Source organism: Rhinoderma darwinii, chromosome 4 (genome assembly GCF_050947455.1).
Source record: "Rhinoderma darwinii isolate aRhiDar2 chromosome 4, aRhiDar2.hap1, whole genome shotgun sequence".
Classification (NCBI taxonomy): Eukaryota; Metazoa; Chordata; class Amphibia; order Anura; family Rhinodermatidae; genus Rhinoderma; species Rhinoderma darwinii.
Window position 1 is genome coordinate 5,134,522 of NC_134690.1, and position 13,778 is coordinate 5,148,299.

The 13,778-nt window shown below is 43.9% G+C and overlaps 57 non-coding genes across 57 annotated transcripts; all 57 read left to right on the forward strand.

The window, feature by feature from the left end:
- The first annotated feature begins 68 nt into the window (after nt 1-68).
- On the forward strand, nt 69-141 carry TRNAV-AAC (transfer RNA valine (anticodon AAC)). Its single transcript has one exon. It is a non-coding gene; the product is annotated as a tRNA-Val (tRNA).
- A 98-nt stretch (nt 142-239) lies between these two features.
- TRNAV-UAC (transfer RNA valine (anticodon UAC)) lies at nt 240-312 on the forward strand. Its single transcript has one exon. It is a non-coding gene; the product is annotated as a tRNA-Val (tRNA).
- A 98-nt stretch (nt 313-410) lies between these two features.
- Nucleotides 411-483, forward strand: TRNAV-CAC (transfer RNA valine (anticodon CAC)). Its single transcript has one exon. It is a non-coding gene; the product is annotated as a tRNA-Val (tRNA).
- Nucleotides 484-744: 261 nt separating this feature from the next.
- TRNAV-UAC (transfer RNA valine (anticodon UAC)) lies at nt 745-817 on the forward strand. The gene has a single exon. It is a non-coding gene; the product is annotated as a tRNA-Val (tRNA).
- A 98-nt stretch (nt 818-915) lies between these two features.
- TRNAV-AAC (transfer RNA valine (anticodon AAC)) lies at nt 916-988 on the forward strand. The gene has a single exon. It is a non-coding gene; the product is annotated as a tRNA-Val (tRNA).
- Nucleotides 989-1,086: 98 nt separating this feature from the next.
- Nucleotides 1,087-1,159, forward strand: TRNAV-UAC (transfer RNA valine (anticodon UAC)). Its single transcript has one exon. It is a non-coding gene; the product is annotated as a tRNA-Val (tRNA).
- Nucleotides 1,160-1,257: 98 nt separating this feature from the next.
- Nucleotides 1,258-1,330, forward strand: TRNAV-CAC (transfer RNA valine (anticodon CAC)). Its single transcript has one exon. It is a non-coding gene; the product is annotated as a tRNA-Val (tRNA).
- A 90-nt stretch (nt 1,331-1,420) lies between these two features.
- On the forward strand, nt 1,421-1,493 carry TRNAV-AAC (transfer RNA valine (anticodon AAC)). The gene has a single exon. It is a non-coding gene; the product is annotated as a tRNA-Val (tRNA).
- Nucleotides 1,494-1,591: 98 nt separating this feature from the next.
- Nucleotides 1,592-1,664, forward strand: TRNAV-UAC (transfer RNA valine (anticodon UAC)). The gene has a single exon. It is a non-coding gene; the product is annotated as a tRNA-Val (tRNA).
- A 261-nt stretch (nt 1,665-1,925) lies between these two features.
- Nucleotides 1,926-1,998, forward strand: TRNAV-AAC (transfer RNA valine (anticodon AAC)). The gene has a single exon. It is a non-coding gene; the product is annotated as a tRNA-Val (tRNA).
- A 98-nt stretch (nt 1,999-2,096) lies between these two features.
- Nucleotides 2,097-2,169, forward strand: TRNAV-UAC (transfer RNA valine (anticodon UAC)). The gene has a single exon. It is a non-coding gene; the product is annotated as a tRNA-Val (tRNA).
- A 98-nt stretch (nt 2,170-2,267) lies between these two features.
- TRNAV-CAC (transfer RNA valine (anticodon CAC)) lies at nt 2,268-2,340 on the forward strand. Its single transcript has one exon. It is a non-coding gene; the product is annotated as a tRNA-Val (tRNA).
- A 90-nt stretch (nt 2,341-2,430) lies between these two features.
- On the forward strand, nt 2,431-2,503 carry TRNAV-AAC (transfer RNA valine (anticodon AAC)). The gene has a single exon. It is a non-coding gene; the product is annotated as a tRNA-Val (tRNA).
- Nucleotides 2,504-2,601: 98 nt separating this feature from the next.
- TRNAV-UAC (transfer RNA valine (anticodon UAC)) lies at nt 2,602-2,674 on the forward strand. The gene has a single exon. It is a non-coding gene; the product is annotated as a tRNA-Val (tRNA).
- A 261-nt stretch (nt 2,675-2,935) lies between these two features.
- Nucleotides 2,936-3,008, forward strand: TRNAV-AAC (transfer RNA valine (anticodon AAC)). The gene has a single exon. It is a non-coding gene; the product is annotated as a tRNA-Val (tRNA).
- A 98-nt stretch (nt 3,009-3,106) lies between these two features.
- On the forward strand, nt 3,107-3,179 carry TRNAV-UAC (transfer RNA valine (anticodon UAC)). Its single transcript has one exon. It is a non-coding gene; the product is annotated as a tRNA-Val (tRNA).
- Nucleotides 3,180-3,277: 98 nt separating this feature from the next.
- TRNAV-AAC (transfer RNA valine (anticodon AAC)) lies at nt 3,278-3,350 on the forward strand. Its single transcript has one exon. It is a non-coding gene; the product is annotated as a tRNA-Val (tRNA).
- Nucleotides 3,351-4,108: 758 nt separating this feature from the next.
- On the forward strand, nt 4,109-4,181 carry TRNAV-AAC (transfer RNA valine (anticodon AAC)). Its single transcript has one exon. It is a non-coding gene; the product is annotated as a tRNA-Val (tRNA).
- A 98-nt stretch (nt 4,182-4,279) lies between these two features.
- TRNAV-UAC (transfer RNA valine (anticodon UAC)) lies at nt 4,280-4,352 on the forward strand. The gene has a single exon. It is a non-coding gene; the product is annotated as a tRNA-Val (tRNA).
- Nucleotides 4,353-4,450: 98 nt separating this feature from the next.
- Nucleotides 4,451-4,523, forward strand: TRNAV-CAC (transfer RNA valine (anticodon CAC)). The gene has a single exon. It is a non-coding gene; the product is annotated as a tRNA-Val (tRNA).
- Nucleotides 4,524-4,613: 90 nt separating this feature from the next.
- Nucleotides 4,614-4,686, forward strand: TRNAV-AAC (transfer RNA valine (anticodon AAC)). Its single transcript has one exon. It is a non-coding gene; the product is annotated as a tRNA-Val (tRNA).
- A 98-nt stretch (nt 4,687-4,784) lies between these two features.
- TRNAV-UAC (transfer RNA valine (anticodon UAC)) lies at nt 4,785-4,857 on the forward strand. The gene has a single exon. It is a non-coding gene; the product is annotated as a tRNA-Val (tRNA).
- A 261-nt stretch (nt 4,858-5,118) lies between these two features.
- On the forward strand, nt 5,119-5,191 carry TRNAV-AAC (transfer RNA valine (anticodon AAC)). Its single transcript has one exon. It is a non-coding gene; the product is annotated as a tRNA-Val (tRNA).
- Nucleotides 5,192-5,289: 98 nt separating this feature from the next.
- TRNAV-UAC (transfer RNA valine (anticodon UAC)) lies at nt 5,290-5,362 on the forward strand. The gene has a single exon. It is a non-coding gene; the product is annotated as a tRNA-Val (tRNA).
- A 98-nt stretch (nt 5,363-5,460) lies between these two features.
- TRNAV-AAC (transfer RNA valine (anticodon AAC)) lies at nt 5,461-5,533 on the forward strand. Its single transcript has one exon. It is a non-coding gene; the product is annotated as a tRNA-Val (tRNA).
- Nucleotides 5,534-5,623: 90 nt separating this feature from the next.
- TRNAV-AAC (transfer RNA valine (anticodon AAC)) lies at nt 5,624-5,696 on the forward strand. Its single transcript has one exon. It is a non-coding gene; the product is annotated as a tRNA-Val (tRNA).
- Nucleotides 5,697-5,965: 269 nt separating this feature from the next.
- On the forward strand, nt 5,966-6,038 carry TRNAV-AAC (transfer RNA valine (anticodon AAC)). The gene has a single exon. It is a non-coding gene; the product is annotated as a tRNA-Val (tRNA).
- A 98-nt stretch (nt 6,039-6,136) lies between these two features.
- TRNAV-AAC (transfer RNA valine (anticodon AAC)) lies at nt 6,137-6,209 on the forward strand. Its single transcript has one exon. It is a non-coding gene; the product is annotated as a tRNA-Val (tRNA).
- A 90-nt stretch (nt 6,210-6,299) lies between these two features.
- TRNAV-AAC (transfer RNA valine (anticodon AAC)) lies at nt 6,300-6,372 on the forward strand. Its single transcript has one exon. It is a non-coding gene; the product is annotated as a tRNA-Val (tRNA).
- Nucleotides 6,373-6,470: 98 nt separating this feature from the next.
- On the forward strand, nt 6,471-6,543 carry TRNAV-UAC (transfer RNA valine (anticodon UAC)). Its single transcript has one exon. It is a non-coding gene; the product is annotated as a tRNA-Val (tRNA).
- Nucleotides 6,544-6,641: 98 nt separating this feature from the next.
- Nucleotides 6,642-6,714, forward strand: TRNAV-AAC (transfer RNA valine (anticodon AAC)). Its single transcript has one exon. It is a non-coding gene; the product is annotated as a tRNA-Val (tRNA).
- Nucleotides 6,715-6,804: 90 nt separating this feature from the next.
- On the forward strand, nt 6,805-6,877 carry TRNAV-AAC (transfer RNA valine (anticodon AAC)). Its single transcript has one exon. It is a non-coding gene; the product is annotated as a tRNA-Val (tRNA).
- A 98-nt stretch (nt 6,878-6,975) lies between these two features.
- Nucleotides 6,976-7,048, forward strand: TRNAV-CAC (transfer RNA valine (anticodon CAC)). Its single transcript has one exon. It is a non-coding gene; the product is annotated as a tRNA-Val (tRNA).
- A 90-nt stretch (nt 7,049-7,138) lies between these two features.
- On the forward strand, nt 7,139-7,211 carry TRNAV-AAC (transfer RNA valine (anticodon AAC)). Its single transcript has one exon. It is a non-coding gene; the product is annotated as a tRNA-Val (tRNA).
- A 98-nt stretch (nt 7,212-7,309) lies between these two features.
- On the forward strand, nt 7,310-7,382 carry TRNAV-AAC (transfer RNA valine (anticodon AAC)). The gene has a single exon. It is a non-coding gene; the product is annotated as a tRNA-Val (tRNA).
- A 98-nt stretch (nt 7,383-7,480) lies between these two features.
- On the forward strand, nt 7,481-7,553 carry TRNAV-CAC (transfer RNA valine (anticodon CAC)). The gene has a single exon. It is a non-coding gene; the product is annotated as a tRNA-Val (tRNA).
- A 90-nt stretch (nt 7,554-7,643) lies between these two features.
- TRNAV-AAC (transfer RNA valine (anticodon AAC)) lies at nt 7,644-7,716 on the forward strand. The gene has a single exon. It is a non-coding gene; the product is annotated as a tRNA-Val (tRNA).
- A 98-nt stretch (nt 7,717-7,814) lies between these two features.
- On the forward strand, nt 7,815-7,887 carry TRNAV-UAC (transfer RNA valine (anticodon UAC)). The gene has a single exon. It is a non-coding gene; the product is annotated as a tRNA-Val (tRNA).
- Nucleotides 7,888-8,148: 261 nt separating this feature from the next.
- TRNAV-AAC (transfer RNA valine (anticodon AAC)) lies at nt 8,149-8,221 on the forward strand. The gene has a single exon. It is a non-coding gene; the product is annotated as a tRNA-Val (tRNA).
- A 261-nt stretch (nt 8,222-8,482) lies between these two features.
- Nucleotides 8,483-8,555, forward strand: TRNAV-AAC (transfer RNA valine (anticodon AAC)). The gene has a single exon. It is a non-coding gene; the product is annotated as a tRNA-Val (tRNA).
- Nucleotides 8,556-8,653: 98 nt separating this feature from the next.
- Nucleotides 8,654-8,726, forward strand: TRNAV-UAC (transfer RNA valine (anticodon UAC)). The gene has a single exon. It is a non-coding gene; the product is annotated as a tRNA-Val (tRNA).
- Nucleotides 8,727-9,329: 603 nt separating this feature from the next.
- Nucleotides 9,330-9,402, forward strand: TRNAV-AAC (transfer RNA valine (anticodon AAC)). Its single transcript has one exon. It is a non-coding gene; the product is annotated as a tRNA-Val (tRNA).
- Nucleotides 9,403-9,492: 90 nt separating this feature from the next.
- TRNAV-AAC (transfer RNA valine (anticodon AAC)) lies at nt 9,493-9,565 on the forward strand. Its single transcript has one exon. It is a non-coding gene; the product is annotated as a tRNA-Val (tRNA).
- Nucleotides 9,566-9,663: 98 nt separating this feature from the next.
- TRNAV-UAC (transfer RNA valine (anticodon UAC)) lies at nt 9,664-9,736 on the forward strand. The gene has a single exon. It is a non-coding gene; the product is annotated as a tRNA-Val (tRNA).
- A 261-nt stretch (nt 9,737-9,997) lies between these two features.
- On the forward strand, nt 9,998-10,070 carry TRNAV-AAC (transfer RNA valine (anticodon AAC)). The gene has a single exon. It is a non-coding gene; the product is annotated as a tRNA-Val (tRNA).
- Nucleotides 10,071-10,502: 432 nt separating this feature from the next.
- On the forward strand, nt 10,503-10,575 carry TRNAV-UAC (transfer RNA valine (anticodon UAC)). Its single transcript has one exon. It is a non-coding gene; the product is annotated as a tRNA-Val (tRNA).
- Nucleotides 10,576-10,836: 261 nt separating this feature from the next.
- On the forward strand, nt 10,837-10,909 carry TRNAV-AAC (transfer RNA valine (anticodon AAC)). Its single transcript has one exon. It is a non-coding gene; the product is annotated as a tRNA-Val (tRNA).
- A 261-nt stretch (nt 10,910-11,170) lies between these two features.
- On the forward strand, nt 11,171-11,243 carry TRNAV-AAC (transfer RNA valine (anticodon AAC)). The gene has a single exon. It is a non-coding gene; the product is annotated as a tRNA-Val (tRNA).
- A 98-nt stretch (nt 11,244-11,341) lies between these two features.
- Nucleotides 11,342-11,414, forward strand: TRNAV-UAC (transfer RNA valine (anticodon UAC)). The gene has a single exon. It is a non-coding gene; the product is annotated as a tRNA-Val (tRNA).
- A 603-nt stretch (nt 11,415-12,017) lies between these two features.
- Nucleotides 12,018-12,090, forward strand: TRNAV-AAC (transfer RNA valine (anticodon AAC)). Its single transcript has one exon. It is a non-coding gene; the product is annotated as a tRNA-Val (tRNA).
- A 98-nt stretch (nt 12,091-12,188) lies between these two features.
- TRNAV-AAC (transfer RNA valine (anticodon AAC)) lies at nt 12,189-12,261 on the forward strand. Its single transcript has one exon. It is a non-coding gene; the product is annotated as a tRNA-Val (tRNA).
- A 424-nt stretch (nt 12,262-12,685) lies between these two features.
- TRNAV-AAC (transfer RNA valine (anticodon AAC)) lies at nt 12,686-12,758 on the forward strand. The gene has a single exon. It is a non-coding gene; the product is annotated as a tRNA-Val (tRNA).
- Nucleotides 12,759-12,856: 98 nt separating this feature from the next.
- TRNAV-CAC (transfer RNA valine (anticodon CAC)) lies at nt 12,857-12,929 on the forward strand. The gene has a single exon. It is a non-coding gene; the product is annotated as a tRNA-Val (tRNA).
- Nucleotides 12,930-13,019: 90 nt separating this feature from the next.
- Nucleotides 13,020-13,092, forward strand: TRNAV-AAC (transfer RNA valine (anticodon AAC)). Its single transcript has one exon. It is a non-coding gene; the product is annotated as a tRNA-Val (tRNA).
- Nucleotides 13,093-13,361: 269 nt separating this feature from the next.
- On the forward strand, nt 13,362-13,434 carry TRNAV-CAC (transfer RNA valine (anticodon CAC)). The gene has a single exon. It is a non-coding gene; the product is annotated as a tRNA-Val (tRNA).
- A 90-nt stretch (nt 13,435-13,524) lies between these two features.
- TRNAV-AAC (transfer RNA valine (anticodon AAC)) lies at nt 13,525-13,597 on the forward strand. The gene has a single exon. It is a non-coding gene; the product is annotated as a tRNA-Val (tRNA).
- Nucleotides 13,598-13,695: 98 nt separating this feature from the next.
- On the forward strand, nt 13,696-13,768 carry TRNAV-UAC (transfer RNA valine (anticodon UAC)). The gene has a single exon. It is a non-coding gene; the product is annotated as a tRNA-Val (tRNA).
- Nucleotides 13,769-13,778: the final 10 nt, after the last annotated feature.

The following is a 13,778-nucleotide window of genomic DNA, read 5'->3' on the forward strand; positions in this document are numbered from 1 at the left end:
GGATTCTTTTTCTCAATTCGTTTCTGCATGGCTTGCGGGTTGTGGGTTGCGGAACAATCATTATCCAAGTTTCTGTAGTGTAGTGGTTATCACGTTCGCCTAACACGCGAAAGGTCCCCTGTTCGAGACAGGGCAGAAACATGGAATTTTTTTTGTTGGCACTAATTGGCTGGATTATTTATCTCAATTCGTTTCTGCATGGCTTGCGGGTTGTGGGTTGCGGAACAATCAATATCCAAGTTTCTGTAGTGTAGTGGTTATCACGTTCGCCTTACACGCGAAAGGTCCCCTGTTCGAGACAGGGCAGAAACATGTAATTTTTTATGTTGGCACTAATTGGCTGGATTCTTTTTCTCAATTCGTTTCTGCATGGCTTGCGGGTTGTGGGTTGCGGAACAATCAATATCCAAGTTTCTGTAGTGTAGTGGTTATCACGTTCGCCTCACACGCGAAAGGTCCCCTGTTCGAAACTGGGCAGAAACAAGGAACTATGTGTTCCTTTTAACACAAAGAAAGCCTTTAAATTTGTCAAACTTTGGTTTCTGCAATGGTGGGTTTTTGTATCAAGGGGAAGTTTCTGTAGTGTAGTGGTTATCACGTTCGCCTAACACGCGAAAGGTCCCCTGTTCGAGACAGGGCAGAAGCATGGAATTTTTTTTGTTGGCACTAATTGGCTGGATTATTTTTCTCAATTCGTTTCTGCATGGCTTGCGGGTTGTGGGTTGCTGAACAATCAATATCCAAGTTTCTGTAGTGTAGTGGTTATCACGTTCGCCTTACACGCGAAAGGTCCCCTGTTCGAGACAGGGCAGAAACATGGAATTTTTTATGTTGCCACTAATTGGCTGGATTCTTTTTCTCAATTCGTTTCTGCATGGCTTGCGGGTTGTGGGTTGCGGAACAATCATTATCCAAGTTTCTGTAGTGTAGTGGTTATCACGTTCGCCTAACACGCGAAAGGTCCCCTGTTCGAGACAGGGCAGAAACATGGAATTTTTTTTGTTGGCACTAATTGGCTGGATTATTTTTCTCAATTCGTTTCTGCATGGCTTGCGGGTTGTGGGTTGCGGAACAATCAATATCCAAGTTTCTGTAGTGTAGTGGTTATCACGTTCGCCTTACACGCGAAAGGTCCCCTGTTCGAGACAGGGCAGAAACATGTAATTTTTTATGTTGGCACTAATTGGCTGGATTCTTTTTCTCAATTCGTTTCTGCATGGCTTGCGGGTTGTGGGTTGCGGAACAATCAATATCCAAGTTTCTGTAGTGTAGTGGTTATCACGTTCGCCTCACACGCGAAAGGTCCCCTGTTCGAAACTGGGCAGAAACAAGGAACTATGTGTTCCTTTTAACACAAAGAAAGCCTTTAAATTTGTCAAACTTTGGTTTCTGCAATGGTGGGTTTTTGTATCAAGGGGAAGTTTCTGTAGTGTAGTGGTTATCACGTTCGCCTAACACGCGAAAGGTCCCCTGTTCGAGACAGGGCAGAAACATGGAATTTTTTTTGTTGGCACTAATTGGCTGGATTATTTTTCTCAATTCGTTTCTGCATGGCTTGCGGGTTGTGGGTTGCGGAACAATCAATATCCAAGTTTCTGTAGTGTAGTGGTTATCACGTTCGCCTTACACGCGAAAGGTCCCCTGTTCGAGACAGGGCAGAAACATGGAATTTTTTTTGTTGGCACTAATTGGCTGGATTCTTTTTCTCAATTCGTTTCTGCATGGCTTGCGGGTGGTGGGTTGCGGAACAATCAATATCCAAGTTTCTGTAGTGTAGTGGTTGTCACGTTCGCCTAACACGCGAAAGGTCCCCTGTTCGAGACAGGGCAGAAACATGGAACTATGTCTTCCTTTTAACACAAAGAAAGCCTTTCAATTTGTCAAACTTTGGTTTCTGCAATGGTGGGTTTTTGTATCAAGGGGAAGTTTCTGTAGTGTAGTGGTTATCACGTTCGCCTAACACGCGAAAGGTCCCCTGTTCGAGACAGGGCAGAAACATGGAATTTTTTTTGTTGGCACTAATTGGCTGGATTATTTTTCTCAATTCGTTTCTGCATGGCTTGCGGGTTGTGGGTTGCGGAACAATCAATATCCAAGTTTCTGTAGTGTAGTGGTTATCACGTTCGCCTTACACGCGAAAGGTCCCCTGTTCGAGACAGGGCAGAAACATGTAATTTTTTATGTTGGCACTAATTGGCTGGATTCTTTTTCTCAATTCGTTTCTGCATGGCTTGCGGGTTGTGGGTTGCGGAACAATCAATATCCAAGTTTCTGTAGTGTAGTGGTTATCACGTTCGCCTCACACGCGAAAGGTCCCCTGTTCGAAACTGGGCAGAAACAAGGAACTATGTGTTCCTTTTAACACAAAGAAAGCCTTTAAATTTGTCAAACTTTGGTTTCTGCAATGGTGGGTTTTTGTATCAAGGGGAAGTTTCTGTAGTGTAGTGGTTATCACGTTCGCCTAACACGCGAAAGGTCCCCTGTTCGAGACAGGGCAGAAACATGAAATTTTTTTTGTTGGCACTAATTGGCTGGATTATTTTTCTCAATTCGTTTCTGCATGGCTTGCGGGTTGTGGGTTGCGGAACAATCAATATCCAAGTTTCTGTAGTGTAGTGGTTATCACGTTCGCCTTACACGCGAAAGGTCCCCTGTTCGAGACAGGGCAGAAACATGGAATTTTTTTTGTTGGCACTAATTGGCTGGATTCTTTTTCTCAATTCGTTTCTGCATGGCTTGCGGGTTGTGGGTTGCGGAACAATCAATATCCAAGTTTCTGTAGTGTAGTGGTTGTCACGTTCGCCTAACACGCGAAAGGTCCCCTGTTCGAGACAGGGCAGAAACATGGAACTATGTCTTCCTTTTAACACAAAGAAAGCCTTTCAATTTGTCAAACTTTGGTTTCTGCAATGGTGGGTTTTTGTATCAAGGGGAAGTTTCTGTAGTGTAGTGGTTATCACGTTCGCCTAACACGCGAAAGGTCCCCTGTTCGAGACAGGGCAGAAACATGGAATTTTTTTTGTTGGCACTAATTGGCTGGATTATTTTTCTCAATTCGTTTCTGCATGGCTTGCGGGTTGTGGGTTGCGGAACAATCAATATCCAAGTTTCTGTAGTGTAGTGGTTATCACGTTCGCCTTACACGCGAAAGGTCCCCTGTTCGAGACAGGGCAGAAACATGGAATTTTTTTTGTTGGCACTAATTGGCTGGATTCTTTTTCTCAATTCGTTTCTGCATGGCTTGCGGGTTGTGGGTTGCGGAACAATCAATATCCAAGTTTCTGTAGTGTAGTGGTTATCACGTTCGCCTAACACGCGAAAGGTCCCCTGTTCGAGACAGGGCAGAAACATGGAACTATGTCTTCCTTTTAACACAAAGAAAGCCTTTCAATTTGTCAAACTTTGGTTTCTGCAATGGTGGGTTTTTGTATCAAGGGGAAGTTTCTGTAGTGTAGTGGTTATCACGTTCGCCTAACATGCGAAAGGTCCCCTGTTCGAGACAGGGCAGAAACATGCAATTTTTTTTGTTGGCACTAATTGGCTGGATTCTTTTTCTCAATTCGTTTCTGCATGGCTTGCGGGTTGTGGGTTGCGGAACAATCAATATCCAAGTTTCTGTAGTGTAGTGGTTATCACGTTCGCCTCACACGCGAAAGGTCCCCTGTTTGAAACTGGGCAGAAACAAGGAACTATGTGTTCCTTTTAACACAAAGAAAGCCTTTAAATTTGTCAAACTTTGGTTTCTGCAATGGTGGGTTTTTGTATCAAGGGGAAGTTTCTGTAGTGTAGTGGTTATCACGTTCGCCTAACATGCGAAAGGTCCCCTGTTCGAGACAGGGCAGAAACATGGAATTTTTTTTGTTGCCACTAATTGGCTGGATTCTTTTTCTCAATTCGTTTCTGCATGGCTTGCGGGTTGTGGGTTGCGGAACAATCAATATCCAAGTTTCTGTAGTGTAGTGGTTGTCATGTTCGCCTAACACGCGAAAGGTCCCCTGTTCGAGACAGGGCAGAAACATGGAACTATGTCTTCCTTTTAACACAAAGAAAGCCTTTCAATTTGTCAAACTTTGGTTTCTGCAATGGTGGGTTTTTGTATCAAGGGGAAGTTTCTGTAGTGTAGTGGTTATCACGTTCGCCTAACACGCGAAAGGTCCCCTGTTCGAGACAGGGCAGAAACATGTAATTTTTTATGTTGGCACTAATTGGCTGGATTCTTTTTCTCAATTCGTTTCTGCATGGCTTGCGGGTTGTGGGTTGCGGAACAATCAATATCCAAGTTTCTGTAGTGTAGTGGTTATCACGTTCGCCTTACACGCGAAAGGTCCCCTGTTCGAGACAGGGCAGAAACATGTAATTTTTTATGTTGGCACTAATTGGCTGGATTCTTTTTCTCAATTCGTTTCTGCATGGCTTGCGGGTTGTGGGTTGCGGAACAATCAATATCCAAGTTTCTGTAGTGTAGTGGTTATCACGTTCGCCTCACACGCGAAAGGTCCCCTGTTCGAAACTGGGCAGAAACAAGGAACTATGTGTTCCTTTTAACACAAAGAAAGCCTTTAAATTTGTCAAACTTTGGTTTCTGCAATGGTGGGTTTTTGTATCAAGGGGAAGTTTCTGTAGTGTAGTGGTTATCACGTTCGCCTAACACGCGAAAGGTCCCCTGTTCGAGACAGGGCAGAAACATGGAATTTTTTTTGTTGGCACTAATTGGCTGGATTATTTTTCTCAATTCGTTTCTGCATGGCTTGCGGGTTGTGGGTTGCGGAACAATCAATATCCAAGTTTCTGTAGTGTAGTGGTTATCACGTTCGCCTTACACGCGAAAGGTCCCCTGTTCGAGATAGGGCAGAAACATGGAATTTTTTTTGTTGGCACTAATTGGCTGGATTCTTTTTCTCAATTCGTTTCTGCATGGCTTGCGGGTTGTGGGTTGCGGAACAATCAATATCCAAGTTTCTGTAGTGTAGTGGTTGTCACGTTCGCCTAACACGCGAAAGGTCCCCTGTTCGAGACAGGGCAGAAACATGGAACTATGTCTTCCTTTTAACACAAAGAAAGCCTTTCAATTTGTCAAACTTTGGTTTCTGCAATGGTGGGTTTTTGTATCAAGGGGAAGTTTCTGTAGTGTAGTGGTTATCACGTTCGCCTAACACGCGAAAGGTCCCCTGTTCGAGACAGGGCAGAAACATGGAATTTTTTTTGTTGGCACTAATTGGCTGGATTATTTTTCTCAATTCGTTTCTGCATGGCTTGCGGGTTGTGGGTTGCGGAACAATCAATATCCAAGTTTCTGTAGTGTAGTGGTTATCACGTTCGCCTTACACGCGAAAGGTCCCCTGTTCGAGACAGGGCAGAAACATGGAATTTTTTTTGTTGGCACTAATTGGCTGGATTCTTTTTCTCAATTCGTTTCTGCATGGCTTGCGGGTTGTGGGTTGCGGAACAATCAATATCCAAGTTTCTGTAGTGTAGTGGTTATCACGTTCGCCTAACACGCGAAAGGTCCCCTGTTCGAGACAGGGCAGAAACATGGAACTATGTCTTCCTTTTAACACAAAGAAAGCCTTTCAATTTGTCAAACTTTGGTTTCTGCAATGGTGGGTTTTTGTATCAAGGGGAAGTTTCTGTAGTGTAGTGGTTATCACGTTCGCCTAACACGCGAAAGGTCCCCTGTTCGAGACAGGGCAGAAACATGGAATTTTTTTTGTTGCCACTAATTGGCTGGATTATTTTTCTCAATTCGTTTCTGCATGGCTTGCGGGTTGTGGGTTGCTGAACAATCAATATCCAAGTTGCTGTAGTGTAGTGTTTATCACGTTCGCCTTACACGCGAAATGTCCCCTGTTCGAGACAGGGCAGAAACATGGAATTTTTTATGTTGCCACTAATTGGCTGGATTCTTTTTCTCAATTAGTTTCTGCATGGCTTGCGGGTTGTGGGTTGCGGAACAATCAATATCCAAGTTTCTGTAGTGTAGTGGTTATCACGTTCGCCTAACACGCGAAAGGTCCCCTGTTCGAGACAGGGCAGAAACATGGAATTTTTTATGTTGCCACTAATTGGCTGGATTCTTTTTCTCAATTCGTTTCTGCATGGCTTGCGGGTTGTGGGTTGCGGAACAATCAATATCCAAGTTTCTGTAGTGTAGTGGTTATCACGTTCGCCTAACACGCGAAAGGTCCCCTGTTCGAGACAGGGCAGAAACATGGAACTATGTCTTCCTTTTAACACAAAGAAAGCCTTTCAATTTGTCAAACTTTGGTTTCTGCAATGGTGGGTTTTTGTATCAAGGGGAAGTTTCTGTAGTGTAGTGGTTATCACGTTCGCCTAACACGCGAAAGGTCCCCTGTTCGAGACAGGGCAGAAACATGGAATTTTTTTTGTTGCCACTAATTGGCTGGATTATTTTTCTCAATTCGTTTCTGCATGGCTTGCGGGTTGTGGGTTGCGGAACAATCAATATCCAAGTTTCTGTAGTGTAGTGGTTATCACGTTCGCCTTACACGCGAAAGGTCCCCTGTTCGAGACAGGGCAGAAACATGGAATTTTTTTTGTTGGCACTAATTGGCTGGATTCTTTTTCTCAATTCGTTTCTGCATGGCTTGCGGGTTGTGGGTTGCGGAACAATCAATATCCAAGTTTCTGTAGTGTAGTGGTTATCACGTTCGCCTAACACGCGAAAGGTCCCCTGTTCGAGACAGGGCAGAAACATGGAACTATGTCTTCCTTTTAACACAAAGAAAGCCTTTCAATTTGTCAAACTTTGGTTTCTGCAATGGTGGGTTTTTGTATCAAGGGGAAGTTTCTGTAGTGTAGTGGTTATCACGTTCGCCTAACACGCGAAAGGTCCCCTGTTCGAGACAGGGCAGAAACATGCAATTTTTTTTGTTGGCACTAATTGGCTGGATTCTTTTTCTCAATTCGTTTCTGCATGGCTTGCGGGTTGTGGGTTGCGGAACAATCAATATCCAAGTTTCTGTAGTGTAGTGGTTATCACGTTCGCCTCACACGCGAAAGGTCCCCTGTTCGAAACTGGGCAGAAACAAGGAACTATGTGTTCCTTTTAACACAAAGAAAGCCTTTAAATTTGTCAAACTTTGGTTTCTGCAATGGTGGGTTTTTGTATCAAGGGGAAGTTTCTGTAGTGTAGTGGTTATCACGTTCGCCTAACACGCGAAAGGTCCCCTGTTCGAGACAGGGCAGAAACATGCAATTTTTTTTGTTGGCACTAATTGGCTGGATTCTTTTTCTCAATTCGTTTCTGCATGGCTTGCGGGTTGTGGGTTGCGGAACTATCAATATCCAAGTTTCTGTAGTGTAGTGGTTATCACGTTCGCCTAACACGCGAAAGGTCCCCTGTTCGAGACAGGGCAGAAACATGGAATTTTTTATGTTGCCACTAATTGGCTGGATTCTTTTTCTCAATTCGTTTCTGCATGGCTTGCGGGTTGTGGGTTGCGGAACAATCAATATCCAAGTTTCTGTAGTGTAGTGGTTATCACGTTCGCCTCACACGCGAAAGGTCCCCTGTTCGAAACTGGGCAGAAACAAGGAACTATGTGTTCCTTTTAACACAAAGAAAGCCTTTAAATTTGTCAAACTTTGGTTTCTGCAATGGTGGGTTTTTGTATCAAGGGGAAGTTTCTGTAGTGTAGTGGTTATCACGTTCGCCTAACACGCGAAAGGTCCCCTGTTCGAGACAGGGCAGAAACATGCAATTTTTTTTGTTGGCACTAATTGGCTGGATTCTTTTTCTCAATTAGTTTCTGCATGGCTTGCGGGTTGTGGGTTGCGGAACAATCAATATCCAAGTTTCTGTAGTGTAGTGGTTATCACGTTCGCCTTACACGCGAAAGGTCCCCTGTTCGAGACAGGGCAGAAACATGGAATTTTTTTTGTTGGCACTAATTGGCTGGATTCTTTTTCTCAATTCGTTTCTGCATGGCTTGCGGGTTGTGGGTTGCGGAACAATCAATATCCAAGTTTCTGTAGTGTAGTGGTTATCACGTTTGCCTAACACGCGAAAGGTCCCCTGTTCGAGACAGGGCAGAAACATGGAACTATGTCTTCCTTTTAACACAAAGAAAGCCTTTCAATTTGTCAAACTTTGGTTTCTGCAATGGTGGGTTTTTGTATCAAGGGGAAGTTTCTGTAGTGTAGTGGTTATCACGTTCGCCTAACACGCGAAAGGTCCCCTGTTCGAGACAGGGCAGAAACATGCAATTTTTTTTGTTGGCACTAATTGGCTGGATTCTTTTTCTCAATTCGTTTCTGCATGGCTTGCGGGTTGTGGGTTGCGGAACAATCAATATCCAAGTTTCTGTAGTGTACTGGTTATCACGTTCGCCTCACACGCGAAAGGTCCCCTGTTCGAAACTGGGCAGAAACAAGGAACTATGTGTTCCTTTTAACACAAAGAAAGCCTTTAAATTTGTCAAACTTTGGTTTCTGCAATGGTGGGTTTTTGTATCAAGGGGAAGTTTCTGTAGTGTAGTGGTTATCACGTTCGCCTAACACGCGAAAGGTCCCCTGTTCGAGACAGGGCAGAAACATGGAATTTTTTTTGTTGGCACTAATTGGCTGGATTATTTTTCTCAATTCGTTTCTGCATGGCTTGCGGGTTGTGGGTTGCGGAACAATCAATATCCAAGTTTCTGTAGTGTAGTGGTTATCACGTTCGCCTTACACGCGAAAGGTCCCCTGTTCGAGACAGGGCAGAAACATGGAATTTTTTTTGTTGGCACTAATTGGCTGGATTCTTTTTCTCAATTCGTTTCTGCATGGCTTGCGGGTTGTGGGTTGCGGAACAATCAATATCCAAGTTTCTGTAGTGTAGTGGTTATCACGTTCGCCTCACACGCGAAAGGTCCCCTGTTCGAAACTGTGCAGAAACAAGGAACTATGTGTTCCTTTTAACACAAAGAAAGCCTTTAAATTTGTCAAACTTTGGTTTCTGCAATGGTGGGTTTTTGTATCAAGGGGAAGTTTCTGTAGTGCAGTGGTTATCACGTTCGCCTAACACGCGAAAGGTCCCCTGTTCGAGACAGGGCAGAAACATGGAATTTTTTTTGTTGCCACTAATTGGCTGGATTATTTTTCTCAATTCGTTTCTGCATGGCTTGCGGGTTGTGGGTTGCTGAACAATCAATATCCAAGTTTCTGTAGTGTAGTGTTTATCACGTTCGCCTTACACGCGAAATGTCCCCTGTTCGAGACAGGGCAGAAACATGGAATTTTTTATGTTGCCACTAATTGGCTGGATTCTTTTTCTCAATTAGTTTCTGCATGGCTTGCGGGTTGTGGGTTGCGGAACAATCAATATCCAAGTTTCTGTAGTGTAGTGGTTATCACGTTCGCCTAACACGCGAAAGGTCCCCTGTTCGAGACAGGGCAGAAACATGGAACTATGTCTTCCTTTTAACACAAAGAAAGCCTTTCAATTTGTCAAACTTTGGTTTCTGCAATGGTGGGTTTTTGTATCAAGGGGAAGTTTCTGTAGTGTAGTGGTTATCACGTTCGCCTAACACGCGAAAGGTCCCCTGTTCGAGACAGGGCAGAAACATGCAATTTTTTTTGTTGGCACTAATTGGCTGGATTATTTTTCTCAATTCGTTTCTGCATGGCTTGCGGGTTGTGGGTTGCGGAACAATCAATATCCAAGTTTCTGTAGTGTAGTGGTTATCACGTTCGCCTTACACGCGAAAGGTCCCCTGTTCGAGACAGGGCAGAAACATGGAATTTTTTTTGTTGGCACTAATTGGCTGGATTCTTTTTCTCAATTCGTTTCTGCATGGCTTGCGGGTTGTGGGTTGCGGAACAATCAATATCCAAGTTTCTGTAGTGTAGTGGTTATCACGTTCGCCTAACACGTGAAAGGTCCCCTGTTCGAGACAGGGCAGAAACATGGAACTATGTCTTCCTTTTAACACAAAGAAAGCCTTTCAATTTGTCAAACTTTGGTTTCTGCAATGGTGGGTTTTTGTATCAAGGGGAAGTTTCTGTAGTGTAGTGGTTATCACGTTCGCCTAACACGCGAAAGGTCCCCTGTTCGAGACAGGGCAGAAACATGCAATTTTTTTTGTTGGCACTAATTGGCTGGATTCTTTTTCTCAATTCGTTTCTGCATGGCTTGCGGGTTGTGGGTTGCGGAACAATCAATATCCAAGTTTCTGTAGTGTAGTGGTTATCACGTTCGCCTCACACGCGAAAGGTCCCCTGTTTGAAACTGGGCAGAAACAAGGAACTATGTGTTCCTTTTAACACAAAGAAAGCCTTTAAATTTGTCAAACTTTGGTTTCTGCAATGGTGGGTTTTTGTATCAAGGGGAAGTTTCTGTAGTGTAGTGGTTATCACGTTCGCCTAACACGCGAAAGGTCCCCTGTTCGAGACAGGTCAGAAACATGCAATTTTTTTTGTTGGCACTAATTGGCTGGATTCTTTTTCTCAATTAGTTTCTGCATGGCTTGCGGGTTGTGGGTTGCGGAACAATCAATATCCAAGTTTCTGTAGTGTAGTGGTTATCACGTTCGCCTTACACGCGAAAGGTCCCCTGTTCGAGACAGGGCAGAAACATGGAATTTTTTTTGTTGGCACTAATTGGCTGGATTCTTTTTCTCAATTCGTTTCTGCATGGCTTGCGGGTTGTGGGTTGCGGAACAATCAATATCCAAGTTTCTGTAGTGTAGTGGTTATCACGTTTGCCTAACACGCGAAAGGTCCCCTGTTCGAGACAGGGCAGAAACATGGAACTATGTCTTCCTTTTAACACAAAGAAAGCCTTTCAATTTGTCAAACTTTGGTTTCTGCAATGGTGGGTTTTTGTATCAAGGGGAAGTTTCTGTAGTGTAGTGGTTATCACGTTCGCCTAACACGCGAAAGGTCCCCTGTTCGAGACAGGGCAGAAACATGCAATTTTTTTTGTTGGCACTAATTGGCTGGATTCTTTTTCTCAATTCGTTTCTGCATGGCTTGCGGGTTGTGGGTTGCGGAACAATCAATATCCAAGTTTCTGTAGTGTACTGGTTATCACGTTCGCCTCACACGCGAAAGGTCCCCTGTTCGAAACTGGGCAGAAACAAGGAACTATGTGTTCCTTTTAACACAAAGAAAGCCTTTAAATTTGTCAAACTTTGGTTTCTGCAATGGTGGGTTTTTGTATCAAGGGGAAGTTTCTGTAGTGTAGTGGTTATCACGTTCGCCTAACACGCGAAAGGTCCCCTGTTCGAGACAGGGCAGAAACATGGAATTTTTTTTGTTGGCACTAATTGGCTGGATTATTTTTCTCAATTCGTTTCTGCATGGCTTGCGGGTTGTGGGTTGCGGAACAATCAATATCCAAGTTTCTGTAGTGTAGTGGTTATCACGTTCGCCTTACACGCGAAAGGTCCCCTGTTCGAGACAGGGCAGAAACATGGAATTTTTTTTGTTGGCACTAATTGGCTGGATTCTTTTTCTCAATTCGTTTCTGCATGGCTTGCGGGTTGTGGGTTGCGGAACAATCAATATCCAAGTTTCTGTAGTGTAGTGGTTATCACGTTCGCCTCACACGCGAAAGGTCCCCTGTTCGAAACTGTGCAGAAACAAGGAACTATGTGTTCCTTTTAACACAAAGAAAGCCTTTAAATTTGTCAAACTTTGGTTTCTGCAATGGTGGGTTTTTGTATCAAGGGGAAGTTTCTGTAGTGCAGTGGTTATCACGTTCGCCTAACACGCGAAAGGTCCCCTGTTCGAGACAGGGCAGAAACATGGAATTTTTTTTGTTGCCACTAATTGGCTGGATTATTTTTCTCAATTCGTTTCTGCATGGCTTGCGGGTTGTGGGTTGCTGAACAATCAATATCCAAGTTTCTGTAGTGTAGTGTTTATCACGTTCGCCTTACACGCGAAATGTCCCCTGTTCGAGACAGGGCAGAAACATGGAATTTTTTATGTTGCCACTAATTGGCTGGATTCTTTTTCTCAATTAGTTTCTGCATGGCTTGCGGGTTGTGGGTTGCGGAACAATCAATATCCAAGTTTCTGTAGTGTAGTGGTTATCACGTTCGCCTAACACGCGAAAGGTCCCCTGTTCGAGACAGGGCAGAAACATGGAATTTTTTATGTTGCCACTAATTGGCTGGATTCTTTTTCTCAATTCGTTTCTGCATGGCTTGCGGGTTGTGGGTTGCGGAACAATCAATATCCAAGTTTCTGTAGTGTAGTGGTTATCACGTTCGCCTAACACGCGAAAGGTCCCCTGTTCGAGACAGGGCAGAAACATGGAACTATGTCTTCCTTTTAACACAAAGAAAGCCTTTCAATTTGTCAAACTTTGGTTTCTGCAATGGTGGGTTTTTGTATCAAGGGGAAGTTTCTGTAGTGTAGTGGTTATCATGTTCGCCTAACACGCGAAAGGTCCCCTGTTCGAGACAGGGCAGAAACATGCAATTTTTTTTGTTGCCACTAATTGGCTGGATTCTTTTTCTCAATTCGTTTCTGCATGGCTTGCGGGTTGTGGGTTGCGGAACAATCAATATCCAAGTTTCTGTAGTGTAGTGGTTATCACGTTCGCCTCACACGCGAAAGGTCCCCTGTTTGAAACTGGGCAGAAACAAGGAACTATGTGTTCCTTTTAACACAAAGAAAGCCTTTAAATTTGTCAAACTTTGGTTTCTGCAATGGTGGGTTTTTGTATCAAGGGGAAGTTTCTGTAGTGTAGTGGTTATCACGTTCGCCTAACACGCGAAAGGTCCCCTGTTCGAGACAGGGCAGAAACATGGAATTTTTTTTGTTGCCACTAATTGGCTGGATTATTTTTCTCAATTCGTTTCTGCATGGCTTGCGGGTTGTGGGTTGCGGAACAATCAATATCCAAGTTTCTGTAGTGTAGTGGTTATCACGTTCGCCTCACACGCGAAAGGTCCCCTGTTCGAAACTGGGCAGAAACAAGGAACTATGTGTTCCTTTTAACACAAAGAAAGCCTTTAAATTTGTCAAACTTTGGTTTCTGCAATGGTGGGTTTTTGTATCAAGGGGAAGTTTCTGTAGTGTAGTGGTTATCACGTTCGCCTAACACGCGAAAGGTCCCCTGTTCGAGACAGGGCAGAAACATGGAATTTTTTTTGTTGCCACTAATTGGCTGGATTATTTTTCTCAATTCGTTTCTGCATGGCTTGCGGGTTGTGGGTTGCTGAACAATCAATATCCAAGTTTCTGTAGTGTAGTGTTTATCACGTTCGCCTTACACGCGAAATGTCCCCTGTTCGAGACAGGGCAGAAACATGCAATTTTTTTTGTTGGCACTAATTGGCTGGATTCTTTTTCTCAATTCGTTTCTGCATGGCTTGCGGGTTGTGGGTTGCGGAACAATCAATATCCAAGTTTCTGTAGTGTAGTGGTTATCACGTTCGCCTCACACGCGAAAGGTCCCCTGTTCGAAACTGGGCAGAAACAAGGAACTATGTGTTCCTTTTAACACAAAGAAAGCCTTTAAATTTGTCAAACTTTGGTTTCTGCAATGGTGGGTTTTTGTATCAAGGGGAAGTTTCTGTAGTGTAGTGGTTATCACGTTCGCCTAACACGCGAAAGGTCCCCTGTTCGAGACAGGGCAGAAACATGCAATTTTTTTTGTTGGCACTAATTGGCTGGATTATTTTTCTCAATTCGTTTCTGCATGGCTTGCGGGTTGTGGGTTGCGGAACAATCAATATCCAAGTTTCTGTAGTGTAGTGGTTATCACGTTCACCTTACACGCGAAAGGTCCCCTGTTCGAGACAGGGCAGAAACATGGAATTTTT